The sequence below is a fragment of the Eriocheir sinensis genome, unplaced genomic scaffold (assembly GCF_024679095.1).
Source record: "Eriocheir sinensis breed Jianghai 21 unplaced genomic scaffold, ASM2467909v1 Scaffold597, whole genome shotgun sequence".
Classification (NCBI taxonomy): Eukaryota; Metazoa; Arthropoda; class Malacostraca; order Decapoda; family Varunidae; genus Eriocheir; species Eriocheir sinensis.
Window position 1 is genome coordinate 268462 of NW_026111939.1, and position 12174 is coordinate 280635.

At 41.8% G+C, this 12174-nt stretch overlaps 2 long non-coding RNA genes across 2 annotated transcripts; one reads left to right on the forward strand and one right to left on the reverse strand.

Moving 5' to 3' along the window:
• Window positions 1-1667: 1667 nt before the first annotated feature.
• On the forward strand, window positions 1668-2392 carry LOC126993285 (uncharacterized). Its single transcript, XR_007747584.1, has 2 exons — window positions 1668-1747; window positions 1972-2392. It is a non-coding gene; the product is annotated as an uncharacterized LOC126993285 (long non-coding RNA).
• A 1494-nt stretch (window positions 2393-3886) lies between these two features.
• On the reverse strand, window positions 3887-5497 carry LOC126993284 (uncharacterized). The gene is made up of 2 exons (XR_007747583.1): window positions 4541-5497; window positions 3887-4238 (listed from the first exon to the last, which is right to left on the reverse strand). It is a non-coding gene; the product is annotated as an uncharacterized LOC126993284 (long non-coding RNA).
• Window positions 5498-12174: the final 6677 nt, after the last annotated feature.

Consider the following 12174-nt stretch of genomic DNA (forward strand, 5'->3'; position numbering starts at 1 on the left):
TGGGACAGCACGCTCTGAGTCTTGGAGTCTCCCTCTCTTCGGCTGTTGGCTTGGGTTGGGTTGGGTGGAGTAAGAGGGGAGGGAGGGATGGGAGGAAGTCTCTCTCTCTCTCTCTCTCTCTCTCTCTCTCTCTCTCTCTCTCTCTCTCTCTCTCTCTCTATCTATCTATCTATCTCTATCTATACGTCCCTCTCTCTCTCTCTCTCTCTCTCTCTATCTCTCTCTCTCTGTCTCTCTCTCTCTCTCTCTCTCTCTCTCTCTCTCTCTCTCTCTCTCTCTCTCTCTCTCTTTTCCCTCCTCCTCCTCCTTCATATTCTAATGCATTTAAATCTTTTCTTGCCTCCAATCAATTTTCCACTACTTTTTATTGATCTTCATATGTTGTCCTTATTTTGAATTTTTATGGTGCTCTTATAGATTCTCTCTCTCTCTCTCTCTCTCTCTCTGTCTCTCTCTCTCTCTCTCTCTCTCTCTCTCTCTCTCTCTCTCTCTCTCTCTCTCTCTCTCTCTCTCTCTCTCTCTCTCTCTCTCTCTCTCTCTCTCTCTCTCTCTCTCATTATTTTTCAGTTCACTCGCTTTCAGTTTCAAGTTATATATTTCCCCCTTCCTTTCTCTCTCTTTCCTCCTCCTCCTCCTCCTCCTCCTCCTCCTCCTCCTCCTCCTTTCAATGAGAGGAAAGGTGAGACAGGTTGCTACCGCACCTTAATGAGATAGATAATCGATAGATAGATAATAGATTGGAAAAGAGGTCATTTTGTGGATAGATAGATGCAGAGAGAGAGAGAGAGAGAGAGAAAGAACTGTTTCTTTTCTGTCTTATTTGGAAACCTGGACCCTTACCCCGTTTTTCTCTCTCTCTCTCTCTCTCTCTCTCTCTCTCTCTCTCTCTCTCTCTCTCTCTCTCTCTCTCTCTCTCTCTCTCTCTCTCTCTCTCTCTCTCTCTTTCTGAGTCAACGCTTTTTCAAAACACCATTACAAAGAAAAATCGAGAGAGAGGAGAGAGAGAGAGATATATCAAACCTTCCTCGGATAAACCTTTCTTCCCCATTCGTTTCCTCTCTTCTCCTTCCTCCTCCTCCTCCTCCTCCTCCTCCTCCTCCTCCTCCTTTTCCTCCTCATTTTTCAGGTTAAACTATGGAGGAAAAAAATGCTTCTCCCTGTGTTGCCCTGTGAAGTATGAGAGAGAGAGAGACGGTAATGGATCTGTCGGAAATGTTAAATCTCCAGCAAAAGACATCACAGAAAGTCGGTAAAGTGGTGCACACACACACACACACACACACACACACACACACACACACACACACACACACACACACACACACACACACACACACACACACACGGGTCTCTCTCCTCAATCATTTTTATCATCATCATCATCATCTTACTCATTCTTCTTCTTCTTTCTCTTTTTCTTCTCTTTTTTTCCTTCAGCTTTTTTAATCTTCATATTTTTCCTCTTTTTTCTTCTTATCTTTCTTCTTCATCTTCCTTCTCATTTTTTTCTTTATTATTATTATTATTATTATTATTATTATTATTATTATTATTATTATTATTATCATTATTATTATTATTATTATTATTATTATTATTATTATTATTATTATTATTATTATTATTATTATCATTATTATTATTATTATTATTATTATTATTATTACAGGTGGCGTTCCAACGGGTCAACCCTCTGTCTAAAAATTACCTGAGAAAGCGAAGAGAATACCACAGAGCCATTGTCGAGGTAAGAACGAGTAGCAGTAGTAGTAGTAGTAGTAGTAGTAGTAGTAGTAGTAGTAAGAAATAAAGTCATAAGACAAAGAAAACAGACGTAAATACAAACATAAACAGTGACACATCTGGAAGCCGTGAGAAGAAACACGATAAATAAACTGAAACAAGCAAAACTTTACTAATAACCCTAAAAAACAATTTAATCACCGCATCTTCTCCCCAAACCTCCTGCAGGCGGAACTGGCGGAGGTGGAGGCGATGCGAAAGTCCTACCACGCCGCGAAGGCCGCTAAGGAGGCGAAGGAAGCTGACGCCCTCCCCGCCACGCCCGTGAACTCCCCGCCCTCCACCGAAGACGAAGGGGAGGGGGATACCGACCCTTCCTCCTCCCCCAAGGCCGCGGAGGGACAGGGCGGGGGCAGCGGGGGGCGGGGCGGGGCGGGGCTGCACTTCGGGGCCCTCAGTCAGTAGTCTTCGAGAGGAAAGATGAGGTGAGCCACAAGATTGATGAGGCGTCCGTGGAGGCCAGCGATAAGGGCAGGGAGTGAGTTATGAAACGCCTCGCTCACACCTCCCTCCCCGTGGTGTTATGAGCCCCCCCCCCGTGGTGTTTGTCCCCCTCTCCTCCCCTTCCCCTCCGTTTCTGTTACTTAGCCACGTTTGTGCGCTCTTTTAACACACATGAATTTCGCCAGCATAAGGACAGGGAGCGAAATTATGAAAGTTGCCCATCGCCTCCCTCCTTGCCTCCCTCCCGCGGTGATGTGACCCCCGCCCCCCCACCCCTCCTGTGCTCTCACTTTAACACACGCAAATTCATCGTGGACAGCGTGTTGCATTCCATGACACTAATAGTATTATCCTTGACGCGTCACCCTCTCACACCAACTATTTCAAAGACCAAAAGTTGATTAATCGGGTTCTAATGAATGTCTTTATAGGTTGGTGGTACAGAGGAAGGGTCAAACTACCACCAGGGTCATAAAACTACTCCCTGAAATACCCCAAACTCCACGAAAGCCTTGTCAAATGTGTGGGCTTGGGCGACGATATGTTTAAGAATATGGACCTAAGCCTCTGTTTTAGGTTGCTCAGGTGACAGCATTTTTAGGTTTGGTGTCATTATAATGGCGCAGGTCCTGTAGGTTGGATAAAATTTGTATATTTTGGTTTCCTGTTGCCATTCACAAAAATAATCTCACATTTTGCAGACTTAAACACTGTGACCGTGCCGGATTCCCACCTGTGCTGAGTTACTTACAAAGTCATACATTTTAAGGAAATATTCATAATATATTGTATATAGGCTCCTACATATATTTTCAAATTCTATAATATATAATACATCATGGAAATATTGTGATACGCCTGTCTTGTGCCTGGGTGTACACGTAATATATATATTGAATGCTCCACCATAGTCAAGGAGCTTATTTCTTGCCATAGAGAAAAGTCAGTGATGAAAGGACTCAAAATCCTTTAATGTTTAATGATACTTTATTTTAGCCCCAAAGTTGGAAATTAAAAGAAGCACGTAAAGAAATAATTTATGTGACCCACAGAAAAGTTTACAGTCTTTACTTTCCAGTGATGAAATGCAATGTGAAACTAATCAGAAATGTTCCTTACAGATTCCATTTTTTCTTTGATTATATTTGATTTGATTTTAGTCTTGGAGATAAATCAATAATCTTACAATACCACGTGATCTACCTTAGTGATATTAGTACCATGACGATCGTTGTAGCATCATCAAGAGGAGTGTAGGACAATGGAGTTCTACGCCTGCACCCACCAATTATCCTGTAGTCATAACACCACAAAAGAACATGTCATACCTTAGCAGAGTATAATAGTCCATCTTGCTGCTGTACTTCATTATAGAGCGTCTGTAGTGTTATGGTTATATAGTAGATCTTTTTTAATATGGTTCTTCCTTATTGACAGGGTTTTCATGATATATGCCTAAGGAAGTAGTTGATAGTTGGTAGTGACCCTCTTTTTGTAATTCTTAAAGCTTAGTCCCCCCTTAGTACCCTTACCCTCCCTTTTCTTTTTTCTTTTTACAGCAAAGGAGACAGTGCAAGGGCGTAAAAAAAAAAACAATAATGAAAAAAAAGCCCGCTACTTACTGCTCCTTACCCTTAGTACCCCCGCCTCACACTACCACCTTGCATCCGTCCCTTCCCGTCCGTGCTCTCTCTCTCACTAATCACTCTCTTCCTTCTCCTGTAATTAATTTCTCTCTGCGTCTGTTTTGTTGTCATCCGTATTTTGTCTCCATTCCTTTCTTCTGTTTTCTTACCCTTTCAGTCATGCTCTCCTCTTTCCACCCACAAACCTTTCATCATCTCCTCCCCTCTATCATTCTCTTTTATCATTCCATTCTCTTTCTCTTCCTCTTCTATTCCTTTCTCTCCTGTTTTCTTACTCTTCCAGTCATTCCTTTTTTCTATCATGTGTTGTTATTTTTTTCCACTCAAACTTCCCCTCTCATCCACCTTTTTCCCATGTCTTCCCTCTTATCATCCTTCTTTATCTCTCCATTTCTCTCTTCCCCTTCCTCTTCTATTCCTGTCTCTCCTGTTTTCTTACCCTTTCAGTCATGCTCTCCTCTTTCCACCCACAAACCTTTCATCTCCTCCACCTTACCTTCCATGTATTCCCATCAATCATTCTCTTTTATCATTCCATTCTCTTCCTCTTCCATTCCTTTCTCTCCTGTTTTCTTACTCTTCCAGTCATGCCTTTTTTCTATCATGTGTTGTTATTTTTTTCCACTCAAACTTCCCCTCTCATCCACCTTTTTTCCATGTATTCCCTTTTATCATCCTTCTTTATCTCTCCATTTCTCTCTTCCCCTTCCTCTTCCATTCCTGTCTCACCTGTTTTCTTCCCCTTTTCTATACGCCTCCGTGGTCTAGTGGTCAGCGTGCCTGGCTTCTACTCCGCGGGCCTGGGTTCAAATCCCGGCCCGGGCAGTTGGCGTGCAGCTCACTCAGCTGTTCATCCTTCCTCTCAGGCTGGTCAATAAATGGGTACCTGGGGAAACCTGGGGAAAGTAAACTGTGCTAACCCGGATGTCACTCTGGCCCTGTGTCCCGGGGTAATGGGCTCCCTCCCACTACAGGCTCAAGGGCCAGTGTTATGGAGATGAGCACCGAGGCCATGCGCTGCTACAGCATATGCCCCCAATTTTAGCTTTACCTTTCAGTCAAGCGCTCCTCCATCTGCTTACTCTTTCCACCTACGAACTTCCACTTCATTCCACCTTTACCTTCCAATGTCATCCTTTTTTACCTCTCCATTCCTCTCTTCCTCTGGTACTCCATAATCACCTGTCTTCTTACCCTTTCAGTCATGTGCTCCTCTATAACCTGCTAACTCTTTCTCTTCATCTTTTTCTTCTTCATCTTTGTCTTCATCTTCATTTTTTCTTTTCCTTCTTCTTCTTCTTCTTCTTCTTCTTCTTCTTCTTCTTCTTCTTCTTCTGCCTCTTCTTCTTCATCTTTTTTTCTTTTCCTTTTTCTTCTGCCTCTTCTTCATCTTTTTCTTCTTCTGTGCTAACTCTTTCCACCCTCAATTTACAACGTTGCAAGATTGTCGTACTCTGCCTTATGTTTGCCAATTTCCGACCCCAAAACTGCTTTCATCACCCAAATAACTGCCTTCATATATGGTTATCATTTGAGTGGCAATAATGATGGGCCAGAAACCGGTAAATATGTGGCTCTTGAGTACAACAATCTGTCAACTTTGCCCCAAACCTAAACCGCTGCCTCCTTTTTCTTCCATGTATTCCCATCCACCGCCTTAGTCAATGATGCTCAGGGATCGAAATGGCCTTTTACCTGTAGATTAGTGAGGCCCATTTAGACACACCTGTAGAGCCAGAAAACCTTACTAGAATCCATATTTGTTTACGTATCTTTGTAGATGTATTAGCCAGAATTGTTTACGATGTTTATTTTCCACGGCCTGAAGATGTTAGTGTGTTGTTTGTGAGTGTTGTGTTGGGGACCAGAAGGTTGTGTCCCCTCTTCAGCTCAACCTTTTTTTTTCCTATCATTTAGGAAGATAGACAGCCCTTCATATTTACTCTTTGTCATGAACAGTGTAATTTCTTCCCTGATTACACAATGCTATAACATTTATTACATGTACTAAATTTTAAAGATTTTACACCTTCCAAGCATAACTCTTTTTAGCTGACTGGCAAACCAATGTTACATTCTCTGTTGAGTTGGTTCTGTATGGTTCTCTTGATGGTTACTCCTTCATGAAAAGACAGGTCGGTTACAAAAGCTGTTTTCACACAATTTATTATGTGTCGCCTATTTTACACAAATGCTCTGCCTTCCTGGTGTGAAGACATTGAAACACGTTGAAATATGCCTCACACATATTCTTATACTCTTAAAAGTGTAGTCTTCGATATGTATACTATAGGGACTGGCAACACTGACCTTGTACTGTTGCTGCCTTGCACCAGTGATTAGTATATGTGTAATTTGTATTATGAATGAAATTCCACATTGTATTAACATAGGAGCTCAATTTTTTTGTATTGGTGAGGCCTTTGAAGAAACTGTGGATGAAGGAAAGTCATTCATACATTGGAAAATGCTGAAGCTCACAACAATGAATGCAGTGCTCAGGAGAGTTGTCAGGAACACAGCCAAAAGCACGGACATAAAAGACACGCAGAGAACGTCTGCTTTTCAGGTCTGTAAGACAAGTGGGTGTCTTTACATGCACAAGTCTTGCCCATAAGTAGCTTTAGCATCATTTTATATAGCTGTGTGCTTTAATTCTATGCCAAATATATTACTTGCCTTCACATTATAGGCTGCAGCATTCCTTGAGAATAAAAAGCAGTACCGATGCACAGTAAAAATTAAGATGGGTAAACATATATACTTTAGGATTAAGAATATGGTAAACTTAAGTGATTCGTAGGAGAGATTAACTTGAAGGAACACCATCATTCCATGTATGTTTTATGTTATCACAAGAAAACTTAACATTCCATTCATTCCCCCGTGTGTCTCTGAGGGCCCAGTGTGGTGTGTTGATATGACAGGCAGGAGTAGTATGGCCAAGTGTGTGTCATGCTGAGGGATCCTGCCACTCACTCACACTTCCCTTCACGCTCTCATTCCTCTGCCATCTTGAATTGAGAATAATGAAGTCTCCCTTTTGTGATGCAACTACAGGTCCCTCGCCATGAATGAAAGTCACTGTATTATTTAAACAACCAGTAGATGCATGAAATTTTTATTGTGATCAGTCTGGAGTGTATTAAAAACTGTTACACCTTAGTATCATGACAGTTGTGACTTATGAGTAGATTACATTAAGTTTTGAGTCCAGTTTTACTCTCGTGAGATTGATTAATTCATAACTTGTGAGACTAAGGAGAGGGTGAGGCTGAAAGTTGGGTGCCACTGTGCCAGGTGTCGTGGCCCCTGAAGTGCCTTTGTTGGTACAGGTGTGCACGCTCCACTCAGCCGCCTGTAATTTGCTTCCCATTGGACTTGTGGAAGCACACCGAGGAACAAATTTTGATTCTCCCGTGAACTATTGTGATTTACGTGTAGGATGTGCTTGATCCCTGTGCTGTCATATTTTACCCTGGTAACTTTACTTATTCGAACAATGATTCTTAAGCCCAGGGATGTGCAGTGTTTGTGATGTTAAGAGTCACTGGTGGATGGAGCTACAATGATGCATTTTGTACATTCCTCCTCGCATAAATTGTTTACGTGCCAGATTTTGGTGGTGCATGCAGAGTAACAAAGTATTGGTGTGGTAGTAAGTCATGCATACAAACTCACCCATCAGTCCAGTCCTCTGTGCTGTGTGGTGCTGGAACAACTTCCCTCATCACTCATCAAAAGGAAACAGATCTGCTTTTGGAACACACACAGATCAAATTCACTCTTCTGTCCCAGGCTTGAAATGTGATGTGCCTTGGAATATTGTGCCGATGGTGTTGGTTGTGGTGACTTGTCTCAATGTGCTGTTATTACTGTACCAGAAAATTTCACCAGGGTCTTATGCATGGTGCCACCTTACTATTATTAAGTGGCACTAGTAGTCAGGGGTAACCAAATGTTTAGTGGTAAGAACATTTATTGATGTCTCAGGGGTGAAAAATAATGAATGGATTGGAAATACTAAGCCTAAATTCAATGTAATGGTCATAATATGGTGATTGTTTGTTGGAAGACTGGAAAATGATGGAGTTCTTTATTATGTATTTCACAGATCTGCTGAGTCAGTGTGGCACCTCCATAGGATGCCACGCTGACTAACAAAGTGAACCTCAGCTTTTGTCGTGTCCCTTCCAACTGTGAGGTGTAAAACAGTGTACAGGAGCTCCCAAAACTACCTCTAAAATAATGTGCTGTATAGTCTGACACAGTGGATGATGGTATTTGATATGCTCTGTGAGGTTGCCTACATATGTTGATAGATGTTTGCAGTCACAGCATTGATTTTGCGTAGTAGCAATAGTGCTTACGATGGTCATCATGCTTACCTACCTTACTGTGACAACAAGCAGTCAGGCAGAATACTGTTTCAACCTGTTCATTATGCCGTTCCTCACACCATGCATTGAAGGTAGTTTTATGAGCTGCTCTTCCTCACATCAGTCAAGAATTTTTTACCCCCCATTCTCCTGCTGTTTCTGCCCCCTCCCCTCTTTGTGACTGGTTATTTTATATAGTATATATTTACTTTACGACCCATTATTGTGTGAAAAATGAAAAGCATAATTACTAATTGTTAGTAGGTACATGTATGGAAGTCGATATACCCGAATGGTACAAAGCCATGAATGCAAACTCACCCATCAGTCCAGTCCTGTGTGCCATGTTGTGCTGAGACAAAAGCTTTCATCACTAAGTCAGAGGAAACAGATCTGGTTTAGGAACACATGTAGAACAAAGATATACTTGACATACCTGAGTTTTAGTAGTGTTTTGTGATAAGAAAGATCAAGGAATAGCAATATGAATGACTGGTTTGAGAACAGTTTTTGGTCACTAAGAACAGGGGACATGAACAGCAGGGAGTGGGTCAGTTTTCCAGTCAGTTGTCGATGTGTTAATGCGCCACATTCCCAAAATGCAAAATCTGACAAGCAACCAAATATACGTCTTGCCCTCTATTTCAGTGTTGGTTTTGTGCTGTGAGTGTGTGCTTCATGTGTGGGTTGTATCTGAGCTCGCCTGACACTATACATTCAATTCACAATGTCAGAGAATTTTCATAAAGTTGGAAGAGATCTAAATAATCGTACAATTTAGAAGCCTGTGTGTTTGATGGGGAAAGGGATTACCAAACCACCTTCATCCAGTCAAAAGGGATTACCAGACCACCTTCATCAGTTTTGACCCAGCACATGTACCTATGTATACAATTGTGCTGGTGGATTGTGATGGCGTGAATGTGTGCTTAGTGGAAACCTTACAGTATTGAAGGTGCCTCTGCTGGGTGGTTGTTCAGCAGGTGAAGGCAGGGAGCTGATGTGCTTGCATTGAAGTACCTGTGTTTGATGAGAGATTATATTGTGCTTTTACATATGTTCTGTGCATAGCTTTCTGTAGTCTGGGCTTGCCAAGTTCTTGAGTAAGCCATACCCATCACACCTTATGTCCCTACATCAGATACTTTCTCTGTCAGTCACTTCCCTAGTAAAGTAGAAGGGACTGGTCTGTCTGAGTAGTGGAGGATGAGGACCTTGTTACACCAGGCAAGCATGAGCAGACCATGTACAGGTATTTTATATCAAACTTTTTAAATTTACCAAGGAGAGGATTAGTAAGGTTGCACACCTGAGTGGCTCTGATCCACCTCTATGCATAACAAATTAAGATGTGTATTTTTAAGGCAAGGGGAGAGAAGGGTTTATGAGGATGTGCTTTGATCTGAGCTTGATCAAATTGGGTTTACATGAACAGATATTTGTATGAGATTATGGAAGAATAAATGGAGACTGTTTATACCACAGAAAATGTATTATTATTAGACACATGCACCAAGGCTTGTCAGAAAGTGAAACAAGCATTTTGATTATGATTTTGATTTAAGTTTTCAGATGCTTAACTTGCATTTATTTTACCTTGCCCTCCACTAAGTAATAGCACTGTAGAAGTCTTCCTCATGTCATTCAGTAATCTATTTCCTTCCCCTGCTGTTCATTTCCTCTTGCCCAACACCAAATAATGATAAGAAGGAAATCAGTGTGTCCTATCTATACACAATCAATTTCCTTTGCTTAGCTCATTTCCTCTGAACCTGTCGTAAGTAACAGCATCAATTTTTTACATTGCATTTTTTTTTTTTTTTTCAAATCTAAATCAAATATCATACATCTGAGTGACTGTATGATGGAGGACAACTATGGTAGGTGGTATTTACTGTTTTGAGCCTGCATTTTATTGTTTTACGTAATTAAAAGTACATAATTGCATCTAGAAATCTATTATCTTTTCCCTATCTTTAATTTAGGTCATGCACTGCCTTCCATATCCCTTTCAGCAGATAGAGGACAACATTGGTAGGTGGTATTTACTGTTTTGAGCCTGCATTTCATTGTTTTACTTAGTTAAAAGTACATAATTGCATCTAGAAATCTATTATCTTTCCCCTATCTTTAATTTAGGTTATGCACTGCCTTCCATATCCCTTTCAGCAGATAGAGGACAACATTGGTAGGTGGTATTAATTGTTCTGAGCCTGCATTTTAATTCCATTCATTGCTTTACCTAGTTACAAGTACATAATTGGATCTAGAAATCTATTATCTTTCCCCTATCTTTAATTTAGGTCATGCACTGCCTTCCATATCCCTTTCAGCAGTCAAGGATCAGCTGTGTTGGGAAACCCTTGATAGTTCCATTCACTGCCTTCCCATAGTAGCAAAAGTAATATCAGTGAAAACCTATAACCTTGCCCTTATCTTTAACTTAAGTCATGCATTCTCTTCCTTATCCCCTGTGGCTGTGGGAGATCAGTCCGGGTCTTGTTGGTGAGTCAGAAATTCTTGAAAACCCTTGACTGGAGGAGGAGGGAGGGTAGGAGAGGGAAGGAGGAGGAGGGAAGGAAGAGGGGAGTAGGGGACTAGGAGGGAGGGAAGAAGGAAGAGGGGGGAAGGAAAGGAGAGGGGGGAAGGACAGGAGAGGGAAGAAGGAAGAGGGGGGACGGAAAGGAATTAAAAGGGGAGAAGGAGGGAAGGAAGGAAAGCAGGGAGGAGGGAGGGAAGGAAGAGGGGAGTAGGAGGGAAGGAAGGAAAGCAGGGAGGAGGGAGGGAAGAAAGAGGGGAGTAGGAGGGAAGGAAGGAAAGCAGGGAGGAGGGAGGGAAGGAAGAGGGGAGAAGGAGGAGGAAGAGGGGAGTAGGAGGGAAGGAAGGAAAGCAGGGAGGGAAGTAAGAGGGGAGGATGAGGGGGGAAAGAAGGAAGAAAAGAGGGGAGGAGGTGGGAGGGAATAAAGGGATAGGGGGGATGAGGAGAAATCGAGGAAAGGAAGAGAGGAAGGAAAAGAGGGGAAAGAGTACGAGGGAAGGAATGAGAGCAAGACTACTGATATAAAGATAAGAGCAACGTCACTGGGATTTTGGTTATCAGTTATTAGTTATCAGTGAGGCGAGATATTACACCGTTAGGGAGGAAGAGGAAGAAGAGGAGGCAACCATAACAGCAGAAGCTCCTCCCTTTGTGACACGCCTCCTTCACCTCCTCCTCCCTCAGTGCCTTCTTCAGTGCTGTTATGGGTGCTGTGGGGTCTAAGGAAGCAATGTAGTGGCCCTGGAGGAAGCTGTGTGCTGTGGGTGCTGTGATAACGAAGAACTGGTGCTGTTGAAGGTGTGTGTGTGTTACTTGTTTTGTTCCTGTTTTGTTCTTGTAATCGTGTTTTGTTTGTGTATTGTTCCTGTTTTGTTCTTGTAATCGTGTTTTGTTCGTGTATTGTTCCTGTTTTGTTCTTGTAATCGTGTTTTGTTTGTGTATTGTTCCTGTTTTGTTCTTGTAATCGTGTTTTGTTTGTGTATTGTTCCTGTTTTGTTCCTGTTTTGTCCTCGTATTGTTCCTGTTTTGTTCTCGTATTGTTCCTGTTCTTGTGTTGTTCTTTTACTGTTCCTGTTTTGTTCTTTTATTGTTCCTGTTTTGTTCTCATAGTGTTCCTGTTTTGTTCTCATATTCCTGTTTTTTTCTTGTATTGTTCTTGTTTTGTTCCTGTGCTGTTCCTGTCTTGTATTATTCGTGTTCTGTTTTTCTGTGCTGTGTATTAGATTTGCGTTGTCTTCATATCTCAGTATAACTCTAGAATTACACCCACAAAATTTCTTAACGATTGCAACTTCCTTTTTCTGTTGGGCATTACTTCATGATTGGTACTTTCTTATCTCTTTCATAGGCATTACTTAAGACT